Raw genomic sequence first — 21,391 nt, 5'->3', positions numbered from 1 at the left:
CTGCTGTGTGCAGTCATTGTGCCCTGCCCTGGAGATACTTGTCCCAGATTCTGTTAGCTATAGGTGTTTGAGTCAGTGTGGCCAGAGACAGGAATGCTGGCCTCCTTGGAGATGGGCTTAAGGGGCTAGGTGAGACCGGTACCTTCATACCTACTTCAGGGCCAGGTAGTCTACATACATTTGACCCCTCTCTCCTCCTTGAATTCCAGAGGGGACTCAATCCATCTCAGCACCTCCCAGGGAGCTGAGAGCCCTGAAGTCAGTGCAGTGTCCTCCGTCACCAATGCCATCAAGATACCCCATCAGGGACTCCAGCACTTTCACTGGGGCAGTTGCCCCCCTCACCAAGGTCTCGCTGAGTGGGATCACAAATGCCAGTGCACTCTGGATCATTCTGCTGGCCGGGGCAAGAGTGGCCTCTGAGCTGATGGGGCAGCCCTAGCCCCAAATCCCTCTCATGTCCATTACCACATCAGCCTCCCACCTTAGTGCCATCAGGAAAAAAAGCAGGGGTGGTGCCTTTTCCAGTTGGCACCAGAGAAAACACAGGCTCAGGCAGGGTATGTGACCTGAGCAAGGTCTCCGGATGGCTGTGGCTCGGCCCTGATGAATCACTGAATACCTGAGTGCCCCAGGGCCTCTACCGGGGCTGTGTCCTCTGTGTGGTGGGACCTTTCATCACTTCATTTAGGTCTCTGTTCAAATCTTCCCTTGTCAGAGAGTCCTTCATGAGCCACTTTTCACAATCAGGGTAATTAACACTAGCTGCTGTAACAAACAATTCCAACCTCTTCTTCACGCAGCACAGTAAAAGTGTGTTTTTTGCTTATGCAAAATCAAATGCATTTATTCCTGGTCAGAGGCTCCTCTGAGCACTCACATCCAGGCAATGGTTCCGGGGGCCCAGCCTCTTTCATTTTGTGCCTCTGTCATCCCTGGGAGGTTCCCCGCTGGATCCTCTGTATTCAGTCTGCTGAAGAGTGAAGCGAAAGATCACAGGGAGGCTCTGACCTAGAGTTTCAGGGGCCAGGTCCAGAGTGGCACATACCACCGACATCCACATTCTAGTGGCCAGAGCAGGTCACATGACCAAATCCAACACTGATGGGGAGGGACAGTGCATGCCACATATAACAGGTTGGGGAGAGGAGTGAATAATTCACACCGGGGTAGAGGATTTCACAGGATGTCTGGGGCCAGGCCTGGGCGACACTTATTCCCTGCTTCCATGGACCACAACTGACTCACACGTCCTCCTTAACTGCAGGGGGCTGTGGGGGGGGCGGGTCTTGGAAATACAGAGAAGCCATTGGATATTGGTGAAAACTGACAGTTTCTGCCCCACCACCTAGTAATTAAAGAGAGCCTAGCAAAGACTTAGAACCAACCCACATGTCCAACAATGATAGACTGGATTAAGAAAATGTGGCACATATACACCATGTAATACTATGCAGCCATAAAAAATGATGAGTTCATGTCCTTTGTAGGGACATGGATGAAACTGGAAATCATCATTCTCAGTAAACGATCGCAAGGACAAAAAACCATACACCGCATGTTCTCACTCATAGGTGGGAATTGAACAATGAGAACACATGGACACAGGAAGGGGAACATCACACTCTGGGGACTGTTGTGGGGTGGGGGGAGGGGGGAGGGATAGCATTAGGAGATATACCTAATGCTAAATGACGAGTTAATGGGTGCAGCACACCAGCATGGCACATGTATACATATGTAACTAACCTGCACATTGTGGACATGTACCCTAAAACTTAAAGTGTAATAATAATAAAATAAAAAAAAAGAGAGCCTAGTAGTGCTTCTCATCATGTGGGTGACCGTATAATTCATCTTCCAAATGGGACCATTTTAAGGTGAAAGCGGTCACTAATGATTATCTTCTGAACACCGGGTTTCAAGCAGGTTGCTCCAGGGATTTGGGGCATGTGGTCACCCTACTCATCACTCTGCATCCTCTCAGCCTGCTTTATTGTTCTTTTTCACACTTAATCACTGCCTAGGAGTGGACTCCGTGAGGACAGGGACCTTTCTCCCTCTCTTGCTATATCCTCAATGCCTAGAACTGGGCCTGGCACATTAGAGGTGCCCATTATATGCCTGGTAGATGAACGAATGAATTAACTCAACCATCTCACAGATTCCTTTTGAGGACTGACTGCACATTCATCCACAGTGCTCCTGCCCTCCTGGAGCTAAGCTGATGTCAAATGAGAAAGGGTGACATCCAAGGACTCCAGAAGCTCGTGCCTGAGTCTGGAAGTGGCTTCAAGGTTTTAACTGAGTTCCACTGCGTGCAGTTATCATGCCCTGCCCTGGAGATACCTGTCCCAGGATTCTATGTTAGCTACAGGTGTGAGGTCAGAGCAGATCTCTTGAGAAGGTGATATCTGAGCCACAGATCTTTAGAAAACAGAGACCATAGACTCAGTTCCAAACAGTCTTGAGCTCACAATTTGGTTTGGCCTTTTGGATGCTGTGTAAGCCTAGGTGAGTCACTTGACCTCTCTGAACCTTAGCTCCCTCATCTGCAAAGTGAGACCAGGCATCCGAACCTTCGCAGGGTGGTTGGGACCCAGCAACTGGTGTTGATTATCATAATCATGATTTCTCTTATTTGGATTTTAGACTTGAAGCTCCATCACTAGGGAGCTTGGCCTCTGGCCATGGAGGGGTCATGAAGTTCTGCCCTTCTCATCATGCATTGTTGTAAAGCCAACTAAGGACAGCTCCCCAATTCCTAGTGCCCAGAGCCCTAAATAACAAGATGCCGCTTCTTCACGTGGGGTTCCATGCTCTGGCCTTAGCTCTGCCAGTTAGTAGCTGTGCGAGTCTGCACAGCTTAGCCTCTCTGAACCTCTGTTTCCTTGGAATAGGAATAGCCAAGGCTATCTTATAGGGTACAGGTGAGGATAGAAGAGATAATGCAGTTAACAAGCCTCCTACAGCTTCTGCCCATAGCTATGATGGAAGAGCATGAGGGTTGATGTTGATTGCTTGCAGTGTGCCGGCCAACAATTGTGACAGCCCCAGGTTTGGGGGCTTGGTGTTCGAGCCCCCAAGGGCACTCAGGTTCTGCCCAGCAGCAGCCACCACAGGGTGCCAAAAGGAGAAGGTTTGCTCCCAGCCGCTCTGCTGGCTTAGAACAGGCAGTGGGTGGTGGGGAGGCCAGAGAGTGATGGAGACATTCCCGGGCGTTGCTTCAGCTTCACTGTCAACCGTGGAACAGTTATAGATGATTTTGTCCTCTTGGAGATGTCCATCCTATTAGCGTCTGCACACGGCCCTAATGGGCTTCAGAAGGCCAACGCCAACAGCCTTGTCTTCACTCCGCAGAGAAGGCCCCAGCCAGAGGGAAGGAGTGGGGCTCAGAGCTGCTCAGACATCCGCAATGTAGCCCCAGGGGACTCAAAAGGCCCCAGACCTAGGGCTGGACCCTAAGTGCAGCCAAACCCGGTGCCTTTGCTCAATAACAGGCAGAAAGAGCAAGGCACAGTCACTGCTCATAAAACAGCAGCAGCCACGGAGTGGATGACTGACTGGGAACCAGGTGCCGAAGGTGAATTTTCTACTTTCATCCTCACCATCCTATGGACTTGGTGTGATGATCTCCACTTCACAAATGAGGCAACTGAGGGTCAGGAGAGTGAAGTGATCATCTGTGGTGGTCCAGGTAGGGATGGCAGAGGTGGTGGGGTGGGGGGCTGGGGACACGGAGGGACCAGGAATTGAGTTCCGTTGGTCTGAGCCCCAAATGCATGCTGTCCCCGATTCCCCATGCAGCCTCTGCGAATCCATCACCACTGACCCAGGACTGTCCAGCTGCATCTCACTTCATCAGCTGCTGTGGACTGGAACCCCTCATGCAGCCCTGAGCCCATGTGTTCCTTTAAAAGATGGAGACACTGAGGCCCGGAGCAGGGAAGGTCTTGCCCGCATCACATAGTGATTTAATTGTAGGAGCCGATCCGTTCCTAGGTCTCACCACCTTATCTGCGTCCGTGGGATCCACAGGCCACTGGCTGGCATCCCAGGAGCCACGGTGGGCCCACTGTCTGTGTGTTTTAGTTAATTTTCTTACCTTTAGGTAGAGCGTGCATTCCTCGCTTCATCCCAGTCCCCACCCTTCCCTATCGCCTTCACCTGAGCTGATTCGCTCATTTGCTTCGCTGGCCTGATACTGTCTGCATTTGCCTCTCGGCCTGGGCTCTCCTTACAGGAGACTTGGGTAGGATTTGATATGGGTGCTTTTCTCTCTTTCTTTTGTCATCTCTTTCAAGGCCTGGGAGTCCCATCTCCCATTTTACATCTTTTTTCAGCCCTCTTTCCTATATCAAAACTTCCCCATTCAAAGCTTCACCTCCTCAGGTCTTCAGACTCAGTAAAGGAAAGGAGATATCAGTGGGCAGCCACTCAGTCTTCTTGGCTCACAGAGGCTGGGATCACCCCTGTCACCCCTGACCCTGTGCTGGGCCCTGCCCTGAGAGAAGCCCACATGTCCCCAGCTACAATGGATCTGATGCTGAGAATGATTCTCATCCCAGGCAAGGAGGCCCTGCCCTGGGAGAGCAGTGGCTCCTGGGTTAGAACTCACTTGAAGGATGTGGGTAGGGGTGAGGGTGGGGTGCATTCCAGGCAGGGAACACAGGAGCTAAACTATTTAGGCTCAGAGAAAATGGAGTTGCTTTGTGTAACCAAATTTGTCCTCTCCTTTCCTCTCCCCTCCCTTTCCCTCTTTCCCTCCCTTCCTTTCTCTTCCTCCCCCTTCCTTTCTCTTCCTCTCTTTACTTTCCTTTCACTTCCCTAGAGGAGGGGTTCCTTGGAGACCCTTGTGACTGGCTGGAATCTGGAAAAATCCTGGAGGACTGTCTGGAGGAAGTGTGAATCCAGGGAGGGCAGACTGTGAGGTGCAGGAGGGGAGCAGGGGCTGGGCAGATGGGGGGCTCACTCATGCCTCCTGCAGGTCCCAGCTGAGGCTGATATAGTCAAGAGGCAAGGGCCATTAGGTTCACATTTCCTCCAGGCAGCCTTCCGGGATTTTTGTAGATTCTAGCCAGTCACAAGGGTCTCCAGGGAGCCTCTGCTTCCTGGGCCCCATGGCACTATGCATGCACTTGGATTTTGTCACTTGCCTTTGTCATTTGCACCTGCCTCCCCAGCTGTGACCCCTTGAAGGCAAGGCTGTCCTGTTACACCTGGCACCCAGCACGGTATGGGACATAGAGAGAGCTTCGCCTCTGCATGGAAGCTGTCCCGTGAGTCCTCTGAGTTTTGGCCCTGGCTCTGCCGGTGCCATGTGACTTCCTTGCTGAACCTCTGCTCCTGCATCTGTAAAATGGAGATAAGGATACCCATTTTGTAGGGTTGCTATAGGAATAACCATCCAGCCCCTGTGTACCATGAGCTTGGCACCTCTGAGGCAGTCAACCAACTGGCTCGAGAGCAGTCAGAAAAAGGGGTCCCACCCAGGTTGGCTCGCCAGCCCCTTCCAAGGGCAATTCTGCTGAGCTCACGAAGGGGAAGAACACACAGCATGCAGGGCCCAGGGTGCCCAAAAAGCTGGGGTGCCTAAGAGAGGGACTCAGCCCCTCAACCAAGTCATAGGACATAGAGACCATCTTGGCAAGCCTGAAATCAAGAAAGACAGAGTCAGGCTTGGGGAACTGGTGATGAACCGCTGGTGCAGTGTTGAGGGGAGCTGGGAATGGCTGGAAGAGGGCAAGCCAGCACCCCTCTCTGCTGAAGGCCAGACACAGGCTGGGCCTCCCAGGAGGCCTGGGCGCTGACCTGGGGTGCGCCATGCTCCCATCCCCACCAGATCAAGAACAGGAAGCTAAGAAGTGTGGTCGGTCAGGAGGCTGAGAGCCTAATTGATTAATGTTGTACATGTTTTGACGGGCCCGGATGCAGTGCTGGCGAAAGGTGAAGTATTAATACATATAATATATAATTATGATGTGCCTCCGGCCTGGCAGCCTGTGTAAATAGTTACCCAGCTGGGAGCTAATCCCAGTAAGTGGGCTGGGGCACCTCTCACACGCGACAGGCTGGCTTCTATCCTGTAGGGAGGGCCTGGGCTTCACCTGGACTTGTCTAGCCCTAGAGGAACATTCTGATTGAATGGGTGGGCATCCAGGGCTGGGGCTGGCACTTCCAGGGGTTCGAGTGTCTGGGCTGGCATGGAATTTTCCACTATTAAGGAGGTGGTCATCAGGGAAGGAAGGAAACTAGGCTGGACCGGGCGCTCCTCACTGGCTAAGCTCTGTGCCCACTGGGCACTCCTCACTGGCCAAACTCCGTGCCCACAACCTCACACTTCATGCCTACTCTGCGTCTCCTCCTCCCCCTCTCTCTGCAGATGGAAAAAATCAGAGAGGCTTAAGGAAGCACAGCAAGTAGGCGACAGGGCTGGAATTCAAATGCAGTCCCCTGGCTCTAAGCCTGAGTGCTGTTTCTTCCAGAAAGCAACAAGGCCACTGTCCCCATCCCCAGCCCCAACCAAGTTCACTCTTGCTGAGACCCCGAAAGGATTCCCATTGATCCCCTGTACTAAGGATACGGAGGGAGGTCTGCGGCATTCTGGGGTCTCTCCCCTTAATTTAGCTCAAATGTTGAGAAACCAGAGAAAGTTTAGGGAAGATTCCAAACAAGTTGAGCTGCCCCTGACAGCCAGCTCTGAGGCTTTCATCTCTGAGTGTTTACAGCCCAGGAAGTCTGGCATCCACTGCAGGTGACCGGGCAGGGTGCAGGTGTGAGGCTGGAAGTGAGAGTGGACAGTGGGACTGAAATCCGGACTCAGCAGGTCCCGTCAAAAAGACATTCAGACTCTCCCAGCACTTTGAGGGGCGGAGGTAGGTGGATCACCTGAGTTCAGGAGTTCCAGGCCAGCCTGGCCAATGTGGTGAAACCCTGTCTCTACTAAAAATGCAAACATTAGCCAGATGTGGTGGTAGGCGCCTGTAATCTCAGCTTCTTGGGAGGCTGAGGCAGGAGAATTGCTTGAACCCGGAAGGCGGAGTTTGCAGTGAGCCGAGATTGCACCACTGCACCCCAGCCTGGGTGACAGAGTCAGACTCCACCTCAAAAAACAAACAAACAAAAAGACAATCAGACTCAAAATAACTTTCTGCACCCCTCACTGCTGCTGTGCTTCTCAGTCCAGAGCCCCAGACTCCCTGGTGCCTTGTGGAATTTCAGGGGGCAGTGGGGCTTCTAGCTCATTCTTTGGAGGGTTAACTCTTCCTCTCTGTCCCCTGGCCATGGTGACTCACCTGCCTGGTGAGTACCCCAGGACCTCACCCTGTGAGCCGCTCTGGGGACAGCTCCAGGAGCTCAGGTTTACTGCTCGCCCCCAGTCCGCTCAAGGTCTCGGTCATAGCCATACCATGGCCCTGTGTGTGTGCCTGTCCATAAGTGAGTAGTTTTCTCCCCTGCCTCCACGCTGCAGCCCACAACCTGGGGACTCCTCAGGCAGGGGTTTCATCCATCACTGTGGTCACCATCGTCCTGTCTCAACGTGTCCGCTCTGACTTTCTGCCTCCCAGCCCAGTCTGGTACCCACGTCAAGCAAGACTGCAACCTGCATGTCCAGCCCATCTTCCTCCTGGCTGCAGCCACTAATGGGATGCTAAGTACCTATTTTGCAGATGAGGAAATTGCAATTAAGAGAGGTTAAATAACTTTCCCAGGGTCACATATTTGGTTTGCCACTCCAACACCATGATGTTTCCACTCCATCAGATTGCCTTTTTGCTGGATGAGTCTTGGAGGGGAGGGGTGTTTCCTCCATCTGACTCAGGGCTCCCATAGGCTCTCCTCCATCACAGTAAGCATTTGCTTAGAGCAGGAACTCTGTCTCTCCCACTAGACTGCGAGCTTCCTGAGGGCAGAGGCTGTACACCTCCCGTCAGCCAGACTCTCGAAAGGTAGAACCTGCATCTCCTCCATTATACTAGGAATAGCCTAGTATAGGGTCCCAGGGGACACTATGAAGGTCATATCTCCCCCATCAAACTGGGATCTTTCCCTAAGGGCAAGCTCAGTGGCCACCCCCCCCCCATCAGACTGGGCACTCCCTGAGGGCAGGGACTGAGTCTGAAGTCCTTCAACATCTCACATGCCTGCCCCATCATCCCGTCCCCAGCCTTAGGACCCCCTGCCATGGCACCCCTGAGAGTGTTCACATCCTGCACAGGACTCACCCTCAGCCGGAGCAGAAGCTGCCAAAAGGCCACTAAACCACAGTGCACCCTCGGCATTAATTAGTGTTGCTGCTGTTAAGTGTTTCTTCCCATTTATGCAAATCAGCGAGGTAAGAGGCATATAATGAAGTGTTTGTGGTTTAATACTGTGCGGTAGGAACGAAGAGGAATTTTAATTACTGGCTCCTAATTGGATGGACGGCTTGTTAATATCCTCCTGACAGGACATCTGAGTCACTTCTGCCCACCCACCCAGGCCTGGGTGTCTGCTGCCCACTCCCGACCAGGGCAGTGTCGGGGAACGGTGCCTCCAGGAGCCATCCTTGCTGCCCTTGCCCAGGGGTCATTCCTGGCATCCCTCCGCCCTTGACTTTGGAACTCCTGTGGCTTTCAATCTCTTTTCTTCTCTCTCTCTCAATCTCTCTGCCTTCAGAAGGCCCTGGGCTTGTGTTCAGATCCCCATTCTGCCACTTACTGTGTGACCCTAGACAAGTCACTTCCCCTCTCTGAGCCATGTTCTTCAGGCTAAGTACTGGATATGGGTGACGGGCATTGAGAAATCAGGAAGGTTATGCAGTTAGAAGGTTATGCACCCTTCCAGAGAAGGGTGGGAAGGTCCTGAAAGACACGTAGCATCTTGAGGTGAAGGGAGGCCTGCCCAGGCAGAGAATCCGGAGGAGAAAAGAATGTCGGGTATGTGGGAGAGTCTGCAGATGGGCGTTACCCCCAGAGGTAGGAGGTGCTGAGGGCGATTCCCTCCTGCTCATCCTTCGGGGCTCTGCTAGGGTGGTACTTCCTCCCAGACCCTCCCAGGACCCCTGGTGCCTGTGTTGAGGGTCTCTGCCTTGGGTTTGGTGGCCTCTCTGCCCAACCCCTGACCATCACATCGTGCTGTCACTGTACCCGTTAGACTATGAGTTCCTCCAGCTGTTCTGTTCTATTGACCCACTAGCCTGGTGTCCAGCACAACTCCGGGACCTGAGAAAAATGTACTCAATGAAAGATGATCAGTAGGCTGGACTTGTCTGCTGAAGATGCTCCAAGTCAGGGTGCAGTTTGGATTCTAGAGAAAGCAGGCAATAGGGAGCCATGGAGGACTCCGAACAGTGGGCTGAAGAAATGTTAGAATCAATGGCACCTTCACAGCTCCCTCTGCCTTCTCTTGGATTCACCTGCTGATATGGTTTGGCTGTGTCCCCACCCAAATCTCATCTTGAATTGTAGCTCCCATAATTCCCATGTGTTGTGGAAGGGACTGTTCTCATGGTAGTGAGTAAGTCTCACAAAAGCTGATGGTTTTATAAAGAGAAAAACTCTTTGGCTTGGTTCTCGTTCTCTCTCTTGCCTGCTGCCATGTAAGATGTGCCTTTTGCCATGATTGTGAGGCCTCCCCAGCTGTGTGGAACTGTGAACCCATTAAACCTCTTTTTCTTTATAAATCACCCAGTCTCAGGCATTTTTTTTTTTTTTTTTTTTTTTTTTGAGAGGGAGTCTCGCTCTGTCACCCAGGCTGGAGTGCAGTGGTGCGATCTCGGCTCACTACAACCTCCACCTCCCAGGTTCAAGCAATTCTCTGCCTCAGCCTCCTGAGTAGCTGGGATTACAGGTGCCCAGCATCACGCCTGGCTAATTTTTTGAATTTTTGGTAGAGATTGGATTTCATCACGTTGGGCAGGCTGGTCTTGAACTCCTGACCTTGTGATCCAGCCACCTTGGCCTCCCAAAGTGCTGGGATTACAGGCGTAAGCCACTTTGCCTGGCCCTGGGTATGTCTTTATTAGCAGCGTGAGAACAGACTAATACACCTTCCCACCGAACATCCAAATCTTGACGTGGTCCAGGTACTCAGAGGACAAATTCAGAAGCATTTCTGGATCCCCTAGGATGGGCAGAGTGGTGACATTTGGGCAAGGCCAGGCTAGGGGGAGAGAAGGAAGGAAAAACAGTCACTTCTCACCAAACTAGTTTAAGAAGAGTTATAACCAGATAGAAAAGCCTCACTGGTCTCACTCTGCTGGAGTTAGAGCCTAGCTTAGGACTTAACCAGCTTTGGGGTCTTTCTGAGCCTTCCTATACTTATCCATAAAATGGGCTAAACCTACCTTAACAGATGTGTTCAGGGAATACATGACATAAAGCACTTCAAGCGCTCAGCATTGTGCCCTCATGCAGTAGGTGTTCAACAAAAGGCAGATATTATTATAGTTAGATTTCTTATAATGGCAGGTGGTGAGCTCTCCTGGGTGTGGCTTCCTGGTGACAAGCCCAGGTGTCTGACTTAAGGCACACTTGGCTCTGCACTTTCTAGCTGGGTGAACTTGTGTGTTTTCCTGTTTAAGTCATAATTTATTTTCTGGTAACATGAGGATCATACAGTACCTCCTCACAGGGTCTGGGGAAGGACCGGGCACTCAGAGCATGCTCATTCGGTGTGACGATGGCTGCTTCTGTCGTAGTCACTACAACCCACTGATCGGGGAACTAAACCAGCAGCTTCCCCATTCTGAACTTCAGCTTCCTTGTTCTATCTGGGAATCACAGTCCCTGCACCCACAGCCACCCAGAATCACTGCAGAGTCAGCAGATCCTATTGCTGACCAGCCTTCCTAAACTGTAGAGCACTGGACCAATGTGGGCTCTGATGGTTAGGACCACAGAGGGTATGGAGGGTGGTGGTGGCCGTTCCTGGAGGCTGACTTGGCCTGCTTGAGATGGGAGGTGACTGTGATCCACGTACCCCCTGCATCCTGGAAGACACTGGAAAGTCATGGGTGCAGAAGACCAACTGTAGAGCTTTAGGCTTCTGTTCCTGCTGGGGCCTGGCCAGGGAATCTCTTGGGCCGGAGTTTGGCCTCCTTGGCCTGCACTTGAGATCACAGACTCCTGAATCTCAGGGGTCCAGGTAAGGAAAGAAAACCCTGTGACTCGGCCCTCTCCTGTTTTAGCACGGCCAGCCTCCTTTCTCCACAGAGTCCCTACGGGGCCCTCCCAACCTCCACTGGCATGAACGAGAAGGGAAAGCCAGCATTTACACAATGCCTGCTGTATAGAGCACGTGCTTCTCTAGGCACTGTTACCATCCCCATCCCCCAGAGGAGCAAGCAGAGGTGGCTTGTGGGGATGGTGCAGTGAATGAGCTTTGGAGATAGGTCACCAGCCCAGGCCTGCCTGATTCCAACATCGTGCCCTGTATTCCGAGCCTGCAGATGCCAGCTTGAGTCCCAGAACTCTACCCAGGCCACCAAGAGCCTTATTTACCTTCCCCCCAGCCCACTTTCCTGGGCTTATCAGGTAGAGGCCGAAGCAGCTGCTCACATTGCAAGCGCCCATTCCAAGTACCCCTCCGGTGACAGGAAAACAAACGAGCCTGAACCCTCAGCAATCCCCTGGCTGAGAGGCCTGCCAGAGTTTTCAAAGGCGAGAAAAGCTATGAAATGGGGTTAAACAAACACGTGTTGGAAAGGAAAACAGATGCCAGACAGATGTGCTCCCAACTTACACTGATACAGTCTCACATGGCGGTGGGAGGAGGCCAAATATTTATGAAGCATTTACTGCAAGAGGCAAAGCGGTGGAGCAAAGGCACAGAGGCTTGAAATCAAGCAGATGAAGCAGACCTGGGTTGGAATTCCAGATCCCCTTGGAGGGCTGTGTGACCATGGGCAGGGCACTTAACCTCTCTGAGCCTCTGTTTTCTCATCTGCAAAAGCCTCTGTTTTCTCATCTGCATCCTTCCTATACAGCAAGCTTCTTAATATACAGGTGGTCCCCAACTTACAATGATTCGATTTCCTGTTTTTCTTTCTTTTTTCTTTTTCTTTTTCTTTTCTTTCCTTTTTTTTTTTTTTATTTTTTTTATTTAGAGACAGGGTGTCATTTTATCACCCAGGCTGGAGTGCAGTGGCATGATCACAACTCACAACTCACTGCAGCCTCAACTTCCCAGGCTAGGGTGATCCTCCCACCTCAACCTCCTGAGTAGCTGGGACTACAGGCACGTGCCACCACGTGTGCCTGTATTTTTGTATTTTTTTTGTAGAGACAAGGTCTTGCCATGTTGCCCAGGCTGGTCTCAAGCTCCTGAGCTCCAGCAATCTGCCTGCCTCTGCCTCCCCAAGTCTGGGGTTACAGGTGTGAGCCACTGCGCCTGGCCCAATTTGACATTTTTCTATTTTACATTAATGGTGTGAAAGCAATAGTCATTTGGTAGAAACCATCCTTTGATGGTTCAAACCATCCTTTGAATTTTGAGTTTTGATGCAGTAGGAAACTCCCTAGCAGTGCCGGACAGCGTCAGGGAGCTGCAGGTCCCAGTCACCCACGCCATTAGGACAGTGATACACTCCAGCTTACTGTGGTGCAAAATGGTTTTGCCCAATATAGGCCAATGTAAGTGCTCTGAGCATGTTTCAGGTCAGCTAGGCTAAGCTTTGATGCTCTGTAGGTTAGGTGTACTAAATACATTTTTGACTTAGGATATTTTCAACTTAAGATTGGTTAATTGGGATGTAACCCCACTGTAAGTTGAGGAGCGTCTGCATATTAGGGACATAACGTGGGGCCTGACATATGATAGGTGCTCAGTAAATGTTAGTTTCATTCCCTTCATTAGAGGGGTTAGCAAGCTGAGATAGGAGACCGTATTCGCCCTCTAAACCAGGCCAAAAGGAAGGAGCCACTCTCCTGGGGACAATGATGGTAAGTGAGGTCCAGAAGGCAGAAGGGTTGAAACCCAGAGGAGTCTTTGGACTTGGGGGACCAGGATCATGTTCTGTGAACTGTGATGGTGTCACACTGGGGGTGGTAGACAGAGGGTGAGTTGGAGTTGGCCATGCAGGATTTGGACATGGGGAGGTTAAATTAATCCCCATTCTAGGGTGATTCTTCTGAATGGAAGATGTTTCCACGGGGCTTGGGGGCACAGTGGCAGAGGCTGGGTATCGTGTTCTGGGGTCAAGACCTTGGACAAGTCTGCTTCACTTCTGTGGGCCCGTTTCCTAAACTATAAAGGGAGAATCATGATATTTACCTTCTGGAGTTGTTGGGCAAAAAAGAAAAAAAAAGCAATGTGGCAGGCCCGTGGTGGCTACTCAGAATACTGGTTGTTATTGGTGGTGGTGTTAATGTCACAGGAGGAGGTATGGCAGATGGAGTGGTGGACAGAGGATGAGTTGCTGAAGGGATAAAAGAGAAAGAGATGAGAGGGTGGAGGGAGGAGTTAGTGCAGGATGGGAGGATGGGTGGATCTGCATCTAAATCCTAATTTCCTTGGCACTTGCCGGGAGGTGGTTTCTTTATGCAAACCATGACACATTTGCACAGGGTTAGAGCAGATCCCCAAGGCTCTGGACAAGCCTGCACAGATACATTTCAGGTACATCGGTCTCCATTTCCCCAGCAGGAGACAAGGCTCCTGAGACAAGCCTATACTGTCCTTTTCATCCACTCTGCTTGTGTTGGAGACCTGCATTTTTCCAGCTTCCTTGCAACCCCATTGATGCAGCCAGCATTGGTGGGTGGGAAGAGGCCCCCCAAGCTCCTGCCCAGCGCCTCTTTGGGGTGGGAGAAGGGAAGGAACAGAAGTGCCCACCAGTGTCTTCTTTGACTTCACAGTGTCTTGACAGCCTAGGGGCACTGACTGGATTTTGTAAAGTGCTCATAACTTCCAAACCAAAAGTCAGAGCTCAGGATCTAACAATAACGGGTGTTTTCCAATTCCTGAAAAATGATTTATATGAAAAGGGAAATACCGTGATAGCCATCATTTATATGAAATGCAATTTAGTTACTGATTTGGTGAATCACTGGACCGCAATGAACGTGAAAAGAAGTAGAGAATCCACCAATGGGAGACTGCCCAGTGGCTGACACATGGAGGATAATGATGATGACAATAATGATAGAACAACATACTAGCTCCATCTGTATAGCACTCTACATGGCATGTATTATGACTGCTCCCTTGTACAGATGAGGAAACTGAGGCATAGGCAAGGTAAGTAACTTGCCCAAGGGTTTAGGACTAATAAGTAGCAGAGTTGAGATTTCAGCCTGGATTTGACTGACTCCAGGGCACAAGTTTTTCCCTCCCTTGCTCCTTCCCTCTCCCCTTTCCTTCTTTCCTCCCTCCCTCTCTTCCTTCCTTCTGACCCCCTTCTTTCCTTCCTTTCATTCTTCTCCCTACCTCCTTTGCTGTCTTTCCCTTTCCTGTCTTTCCCTCCCTCCATCCATCTTTCCTTTTTATCCTTTTCTCTCCTTTCTTTCAATCAGATATTGATAAATTGCCCTCTATGGAGGTTGTACAATTTACGCTCCCCCCAGCAATGTTGGAGAGCCTCTCCCTGTTCTCCCACAGGCTTGCCAAACACAGTGTCAGCAAACACACACCTTAGGAAATGTTGCCTATCTGATCAGTGCAATTTTAACTGATCGTGAAGGAGGTTGAGCAACTTTTCATATATTGATGGGCCATTTGTATTTCTTTCTTTGCGATTATCTTTCATAATTTTTGCCCATATTTGTTCCTTTGTTGGTATTTTTTCTTTTTTATATATATATTTTATTATACTTTAAGTTCTACGGTACACATGCACAACGTGCAGGTTTCTTACATATGTATACATGTGCCATGTTGGTGTGCTGCACCCATTAACTCGTCATTTACATTAGGTATATCTCCTATTGCTATCCCTCCCCCCTCCCCCCACCCCACAACAGGCCCTGATGTGTGATGTTCCCCTTCCTGTGTCCAAGTGTTCTCATTGTTCAATTCCCACCTATGAGTGAGAACATACGGTGTTTGCTTTTTTGTCCTTGCGATAGTTTGCTGAGAATGATGGTTTCCAGCTTCATCCATGTCCCTACAAAGGACATAAACTCATCATTTTTTATGGCTGCATAGTATTCCATGGTGTATATGTGCCACATTTTCTTAACAATTTCTAGGAACTTTTCATATGTTGAGGATAACATTCATAATAGGAGTCTGTATTTCTTGGCTAGGGCTGCCATAACAAAATACCACAAACTGGGTGGTTTAAACAACAGAAATGGATTTTCCCACAGTTCTGGAGGCTGGAAGTCCAAGATCAAGGTGCTGGCAGGGTTGGTTTCTTGTGTGGCCTCTCTCCTGGACTTGCAGATGGTCACCTTTTTGCGGTGTCCTCACATGGTCTTTCCTCTGTGCATAGCAATTTCTGGTGTCTCTTGTGCCTCCAAATTATTTCTTATAAGGACACTAGTCAGAGTGGATTAGCGTCCACCCTAACAGCCTCATTTTAGGCCAATTACTTCTTTGAAGGCCCTATATCCAAACACAGTCACATTCTGAGGTCCTGGGGATTAGGGCTTCAAATAAGAATTTTGAGGGAACACTTCTCAGCCTGTAAAAAGTAGAGGTTCTTCTTCAAAGACTTTCCTCCCCATCTAATTAAGAATAAATAGTAACTTCTCTTAGAAGCAAAATTTGTTCAAAGACCTGTGCTAACATCCTTAAATATCTGCTAGCCGTAATAAAGAAATCAATGCACTTTATGTTCTTAGCTCCCACAATTTAGCCTAAATATTTGTCCTGGCATGCTTATACTAGTCCAAGCAAGCATTAAGTCATAGCCTGTTCCTCTTCCTTATTTAAAAGTGTTTTTATCTTTCTCAGCATTCCACAAGTTACTTCCTCCTTCCTTTGTTCTCTTCTGCCTTTTCCTCTTTTAAAAAGTTCTAAGTTGCTAGCCCATCAGGACAAATACAAAATGTGAGGTCCCATTCCAGCCAGTAGAAACCAGACACAGCAGTAAGGTAGACGTGTCAGGTTATAAATGACCCTGTCTCCTTTGTTCAGTGTACTCTCGTGGTAAAACTGCTAGCAAGTGTACCCTTTCTGCAGAAAGTAAAAATGGCCTTGCTGAAGAAATTAAATTTATGTCCAAGTGCTATTTCTTTACAGCACCAGGGAACAGGCATTCCTAACAAGCCGATAACAGAGTCCCACATATTTTTTTTTCTGAGCTTGCTTTTTTAAAAAAAACTTTACCTTGTATATTTTCTCTCTACCCTATGCAATATAGCCTCCTCAAGTCTCCAAATTTGAATATCTGAGATCAGCTTTGCTCCAGAAAACTGAGTGTTTATCTTTTCCTGGTTTCCCCTAATTTGTCTTCAGAGACAGCTTGGTCCAGAGGAAAGGGTGTGATGGGCTTTGGAGTCACTTTGACCTGGCCTGAAGTCCTGGCAATTCGCACAGCCGCAGGGTGACCTTGGGCAAGTCACTCTATCTGAGACGCAGAGTCTCGTTTCTATAAACGTTGCTAATAATAGCTAGCTGGCAGAGCTGCTGTGAGAACAAAATGAGATGATATCTTTAGAACGTGTAGCTCCGTGTCTGGCCCAACACCAGGGTTCAGTATGCTGCAACCATTGCGATTGTCTTTATGAATAACAGCTCATATTTATCAAGCATCCATGGCACCAAGGGCCTGAGGGGAAGGGGGATGCAGAGTGGGGTCTGTCCAGGCATCTGCTCTCAGGGACTCACGGTCAGGACCACGAGCTGGAATGCATGGGCCAGGCCCTGCTCTCCTTCAAAGCCCAAATGGGGAAGGGAGACTCATATCTGAGCCTTGCAAGTAGAAGAGGATTTTCGCAGGTGGGGAGGAGGGGTGTGGGGGAGGGCATTGCAGGGGGAGGGCCCAGGATGTCCCAGAGCAGGGAGGCAGGAAAGGAGAGATCACCTTCATTGGATCACAAGGCATCTTTGTCTACTCGAGAGTTTCTGGTTTGAAAGTGGGAGGCAGTGTGGAGACTCTGTTGTGGAAATAGGAACCGTCTTTACCTGAAACAGGCAGAACACACAAGTGTTTGATGGAGTTTGACTGTGAGGCCAGAAGTGCTTGCAGAGGGAAGGGGCACAGGGGTTAGCAGATGATGTTTACACTACACATCGCTGGCTGAGGCTGAGCTTGCAGGGAGCAAGGGCTCTGCTGGCATGGATCGCAGAGGACTTGAGAAGGGTGCATCTGAAGCAAGAGTGTTGGATGATCAGAGACATCCCCAAGAAGCGGGGATTGGTCCAAGGGCCCGTGTTGGATGGAGGTGGCTCAGTGCCTGGCCCTTTACCTCATCTAATGCTAAATGCAAACCCGCAAAGTAGATATGACTGGCCTTATTGTACAGAGGAGGAAACCAAGACTTGGAAAGGTGACATTGTTTGCCCAAAGTCAAATTAGGGACTGGGTGGAGGAGCTGAGCTTAGAACCTGGGGAGCCTGAATTCTCTGCATGCACCCCCATGCTGGTTAGAAAAGGGTCTTGGTTGGTGGTGACCCCAGTGAAAGTGATCCCTGTGGAAAGGCTTAGTGCCCTCCGCCACCCACCTGCCTTGCCAAGTTCCCTCCTTTCCCAGGGTGAGTGGATTAGGCTGAGAAGACATGGGGTTTATGGTGAGCCCACTCCAGAGAAAAGGGCCCTTTCCACCCTTTCCTTCCGCTGCTGGAACCTCATTGCATACCTCCACCCTTGTGATCTGCTGGGGTGGAGGAGCCTATTTGGGGCCTCATCCCCGTCCCCACTCCTGCTGTACAGAGAGAAGGGTCCCCACTGAACACTCTCTGTTCCCCAAAACAAGTGCGGTTGTGTGGCCAGGGCACTCTCAGGTTCCCGGCGCCCTGGGTGCCACTCCGAAGTGTCTGGCTCCTTTCCGCGGATCCCAGGGCCAGTTCCTCCTGCACGTTCCTCATTCTTCTCCCTGCTCCACGTGCGCCACAAACACCTTGATCACATCTACCGCAGGAACACCTGCTCTCCTTTTAACGCTCACATTCATGGAAGGAGAACAACCAGCTTAGCATCATGGTCCAAAATGTCCCCCAGGGACTGGACAGGACCTTGGGAGTCCAGCAGGACCACCCTGCTGCCTTTTGGGTGGGGGTGGGGTGAAGACACATTAAACCCTCTGAACTGCAAGGAGGGTCTCTGTTGCTGCCAGAGCCCCCTCCTCGTCACTCTGCTCACCAAGGAAGAGCATCTGGCCGTTAACTTATATATAATAACCCCTAAACGCTGCCATTAAGTCACCTCTCATTCTTTTAAACTACCCAGGAAGGGAATTCAGGGTGATATATGGAGGCTTTTATGGCTGGTACTGGGCAGCTTAAGGACTTAGCAGCACACTGAACACACACATTGTTGCATAAATAAGAACCACTGTAATATCAAAACATCACTCAGCTCCATGCCTGAGTTTCTCAGCAGCACAGAATCAACATCCTGCACCCTGGGTAATCGTCACTTAGACGAGGGGACTTGAGGACAGGGGCATTGCCCCAGAGCTGGACCACTGAATCCCATGATGTTACCACTGCTAGATGCACCAGGAGACCCTGTCACTTTATCTCCTGTCTCTCTCTCCTTCTTTCACTCAGTCTTCTCCTTAATTACGCCTCATGTTGCAAGGGGCAGGGGATGGAAGAAGAAAGGAATCGCTCCCTATCAGAATTAACCTGCTGCATGCCAGGCACTTTACACATCTTATCTCATGAAATGCTTGATTGTACACAGTGGTAAAGATGTTATTGCTCATTTATAGCTGGGGAGACTCAGTAACTTGTCCAAGGTCACCCAGCTTGTAAGTGACAAAGCTGGGATTTGAACCCTGCCTATGGCCCTTGCATATATGTCATTTGCAGGAAACACGGGGTTCTGGGGCCGGAGGGGGGCAGGTGCTGGTGCAGGTGGACAGCCCCGAGGGGCCCTGAAGAGCCCTGTGTGTGGAGGCTTTGAAACTGGGAGTTGGGGGCTCAGAGCGTCTGTCTAGGTTTGCAGACAAGGGCACGGCACTCACCTGCGGCTGCTCACCTGCGTGGCTATGCTTACCTAGGAGCACCCACTTGGCAAATGGACAGTGTTAATATTTAATGAGTGATGATGACTTTGGGGGAATTGCTGTTTACTCCCTCAGAGGAAGGCTCAGAATTCACATTGGGCCCCGATGGCCCAGGCAGAGACTCCCCAGATCAGATCCCCACCAGCTGGATCCGCCATGGAGGCCCATCTGCAAAGCAGCTTTGGCCAGTGGGGTCCAGTGTCAGGTCCTGAGGGTGGAGGAAGAGCAGGGAAGAGGGAAGTAGGGCCCCTGTGCTTGGGGAATTCTACTCATGCCTGGGAGTGGTTGAAGACGAAGCCCAGGCGTATTTCTTCCTTCCACCTTTCCTCTAACCCCCCTCTTGCCCACGCTGACTGGGATGCCAGCTGTGGTGCTGGGGTCCTCTGCTCTTTCCAATTCACAAGGGCAGCCCAAGCGTTCCAGGGCTAATTCCACTTCCTCATAAGACCCCAAGGAAATCACATACCCCGGATGCTTCCGCCCCATGTGAGGATGGTGGCACAGGTGGCCGAGTTAGCGAGTGTCTTTGCTCATGGCTGGAGCCCCCTGCCCCCAGCCCAGGGTAGGGAGTTCTCACTGGTAGTCAGATGCGCCTGATTAACAGAAATGAAAGATGGGCTAATTGCTGCTGAATATGAGCCGCTTGTTTGGTAGGGAGAGCAGGGTTTTCAAATCATGGAGTCCTGGGGGTGCGGGGAAGGACTGTCTATGGGGCTCCTGGTCCACAGTGTGGTGATTGGCCCACAGAGATGAGCTGCCTGTTGGTGGGGGAGGCAGATAAGCTGGAAAATGTGTGGACTATAAGAGAGGAGTGGAGCAGGGGTTTTTGGTGGGGGAGGGGATCTCTTACTCTGCAGGGGATGGAACCGGGAAAAGTTCAACAGAGCAGCGGTGCCAGCGAGGTATGGCAGATGGCCATAAAGGCCACAGATCTCGGGACCTAGTGCATCTGTGTTCAAGCGCAGGATCTCTGTCACAAGCCCCAGCCCACAGCAGGCACCCGGGAAGTGGTAGCTGTGAGTGCCGTCATTGTGGAGAAGGTAGGGAGGGCATTCCAGTTACAGGGAGCCGCATGGGCAAAGGCATCACTGGACCTTGATGCTGCATTTGGGGGATCCTGTACCAGGATTAAAGGATGCCAATGGTGGGGGGCAGGGGAGGAAGTGAGGTCAGAAAGAGAGATCCTTGGGAACCAGACATCTAGCTGAGGAATGGGGTCTTAGGAAGCCAGTGACCATTTCTGAGTAGGGATTCTAGAATCCAGATTTGTATAAGACAGATCGGTGGCTCCCAAATGGCCAACATTGAACCCCTGCTGGTTGGCTACAGACCCCAAAGACCCCATTTGGATAATACATTAATATACAGAGTGCCAGGTCCCACTTCCAGAGAGTATGATTCAATAGGTAAGAATGCCTAATATGTATTAAATGTCTTCTACTTGCTTGATTTTATCCTATATATTTTACTTTTTTGTTTAACTAATGTAATCCTCACAAGAATCCTATGGGAATAGGTACTGTTATTATCCCCATCTTACAGATGGAGGAAGTAAAGCACAGAGAGCTTAAGGAACTTGCTCAAGTTGGCACAGCAGCAATTGTCAGAGCTGGGATTTGAATGTACACTGCCTGACTCTGGAGCCCATGCTTTAAAGCACACTGCTATCCCGGTTCTGATGAAGGCTGAGGAAATCTCACTGGGCTGGGCACACGCCCTCCTGTCCATGATTCTTCCAGGCTGCAGATTTGAGACTCATCATCATTGTCAACCAGTGGTCTTACATTCAGAGAAGACAGTGGTTAGGGTAGGTTGCACCTTCAGGAAGTGCTTCATGGAGCGGGTGGACTTAAGAGGGTCAGGTTATGGTGGATGCAGGGAATCAGAGAGGAAGACAATCTGGGTGAGAGGCACAGCATGAACAAAAGCAAGGAAACAGCAGACATGCAGGCCAGTGGGGGAGGCTGCCTGTGGAAGGACCTGGGAGTGAGGCTAGGTGTGTGGAATGAGCTTGGAAGACTCTGTCTGGAGCAAGTGTCTCGGTGTCTTGTAGCATGCTGGCCTCACTCTCATACCAGTAATTGTAAGCCCTCAAGACGCCTTCATTTCCAGAGCCACCCTAGGCTCTGTGAGAATTGACCCATGATTGAAAGGTCAGCCCAGAGAGGAGTCATTCACAGCTTCACAATCCTCCCAAACGAAGACTCATCCTTAGGGCCTGATGGGATCCCTGGGGTCAGAGGGCTGGGGTCTGAGGTCTGCAGGGCAGAACCAAGTCCAGGGCACCCATA

The 21,391-nt window shown here is 50.6% G+C and overlaps 1 protein-coding gene across 4 annotated transcripts in view; it reads left to right on the top strand.

Moving 5' to 3' along the window:
• Nucleotides 1–21,391, top strand: part of IGSF21 (immunoglobin superfamily member 21) — a 274,351-nt gene that overhangs the window by 40,683 nt on the left and 212,277 nt on the right. Inside the window, exon 1 of one of the 4 annotated variants that reach the window (XM_054450774.1) lies at nucleotides 3,647–3,697. The exons of the other annotated variants lie outside the window; for them this stretch is intronic. The gene's annotated coding sequence lies outside the window, so the exon portion shown is untranslated. Of the gene's footprint in view, nucleotides 1–3,646; nucleotides 3,698–21,391 lie in introns of those variants that run through there. 4 annotated transcript variants of the gene reach the window in all.

Source organism: Pongo pygmaeus, chromosome 1 (assembly GCF_028885625.2).
Source record: "Pongo pygmaeus isolate AG05252 chromosome 1, NHGRI_mPonPyg2-v2.0_pri, whole genome shotgun sequence".
NCBI classification, from domain to species: domain Eukaryota; kingdom Metazoa; phylum Chordata; class Mammalia; order Primates; family Hominidae; genus Pongo; species Pongo pygmaeus.
This window is presented reverse-complemented; position numbering and strand designations above follow the sequence as displayed.